Below are 2,303 nucleotides of genomic sequence, written 5' to 3'. Positions count from 1 at the left end.
AGAGTAGTTAAAAATTAAAACATGCTTATTATTAGTTGCTGTTATCAGCAGTCGGGTTGTTGATGTTGTTGTTTCTTTTTCTTACTAGGCTGTCGACTCGCTTATTTCGTTTCGCTAAAGTTTGCGTTCCATTCCATTTTTTACGTTCGTTCGCGGCCGCTATCTTGCGTACGACTTTAGTCAAGATTGTCATTATCATTAATAGTAATAGTAAAAAGAAAGTGTTGATATGCCGTAAAACATAAAAGGCGACCTTCTTTTGCGTTTCTTATAGCTCTGTTGCTAACAAGTACTTTAAAAAAAAAAAAAGGTTGATGTGCCGTAAAGCAAATAAGTCGATGCTTGTTCTTATAACGACTTTGATAATATCTCATGCAATGGGGTTTAGTAAGCCGTAAGGTAGATAGCTCAGCCATTTTGATTTTTGACGCGAAGAATGTGAAAACATGTCTGACCTTGTCGACGAAAGAAAGATCGGCTCACCTCTACCGAAAATAGGCAAATAAACAAATAAATTGTACATAGGAGAAAGCTCTGTGGAATCTTATCTCAAGCCACGTCTATATTTAGTGTCTATTTATTCACTTCTTATTTTATTACTTTGCGTTTTTTTTTTCCTCCTTTATTTCATGGTTGAAGAGTTACTTCCGTGTGCGGCAGATTTAATTCCTGTCTGCGATTCCCTGTATATATCTCTCTCTGTAGCATCAGCTGTTCCGAAACCTGAAGAGGCACGTATTACATGCCGCTTCGTCGCCCTTCTTTAATAGAAAGGTTAACTGTCGAATTCTTATCCTTTTTATGGCTAATTAATAGGCATGTAGCGTGGATCCTGGCTTGGATAACATATAGTTTTCAATGACTTATGCGCGTATAAACCATTACAGATCCGTCGGGAACGCAGGTTTTATTTGTCTGTTGATAAAACCGCTCGGGTGTCGATGTTTATATATATATATATATATATATATATATATATATATATATATATATATATATATATATATATATATATATATATATATACTAGCAAAAGTACCCGTCGTTGACTGTGTTCAAAAACAGCCTACAGAAAATGGACTCTAATTTATGAAAGTATGATAGGTTATGTAAAGGAAGGGTTGTAATGAGATAGCTTCCAATTTGGGGGTATCAAAGCCAAAGCAAAATATGATGACAGTAAAAATAGAATAGATAAACCCCATAATTTATTATACCATACCTGTTCACACTGAAACACTTATGACAATATTCTGTGGATCTAAAATTTGTGACATATTTACATTCTATGGAGGTCAGGTGCGAACGAACACTCCATAATTTTATTATACCATATTTCTTCAAACTGAAACATAATTATCAAAGTATACTTACGCAGATAGATATGAAAAGTCTTTATTAAAGTTTGTGCCTATTTCCATTCTATGGAGGCCAGGCGCCAACGCAGACCCCACAATTTTATTATACCATCCCTATTTAAGTTAAAACATACTTATCAAAGTTTACTACAAATAGAAGAACATGCATATAAATGAATCGTTCCGCTACATATAACAGTAATAAAGATTAACATTTGTTTCTTCTTTCGGATCAGCCCCTGTCAGATAGTTTGGTCACAGGATACCCAATCAATTTCCAGGGCGTACTATTTTCGACTAAACTATTATTGAAGGATCACTTCCAGAAATTTTAGGATTTGCGGGTCAGACTGAGAACTTCCTGACAGCAACAAATAAAGACCTCCTTTCCCTTGCCTACATTACCTAGAAGTCGAGCAAAGCTATCTTCATTTAAAAATATATGTTGCTTCAAGAAGACTTAGCAACCAACCAACTTAAAAAAATGTATATTTCCCTAAGAAAACTTAGCAACCAACCAACTTAAAAAAATATATATATGTTGCTTCAAGAAGATTTAGCAACCAACCAGCTAAAAAATATATATGTTGCCCCAAGAAGACTTAGCAACCAACCAACTTTATTTGTTTTATTTTTTTCTTCATTGTCGAAACCCCGTACAACCTAGACCCAACGGTGTAAATTGCTTAAATAAATATACCGTATATTTCGGCGTATAAGACGACCCTTAAAAGTAAAAAAATCATCTTTAAAAACCAATATTTCATAAGGTACCGGGTGTTGCAATCTCTAACCTAGGTTAAATAAACATGGTTACGTGATTTAGCAATCGTCTACTACAAGCGATATGTGATAAATTTATTAAAATTTGCTCCAATTTTGTACCTTGTCTTATCTGATGGACGCTTTATACACCGAAATATGCGGTATATTGTTGCTATTTAT

The sequence above is a fragment of the Euprymna scolopes genome, chromosome 37 (genome assembly GCF_053919585.1).
Source record: "Euprymna scolopes isolate OS-2025 chromosome 37, ASM5391958v1, whole genome shotgun sequence".
In the NCBI taxonomy this organism is placed as follows: domain Eukaryota; kingdom Metazoa; phylum Mollusca; class Cephalopoda; order Sepiida; family Sepiolidae; genus Euprymna; species Euprymna scolopes.
Note: the sequence above shows the minus strand (reverse complement) of the source record.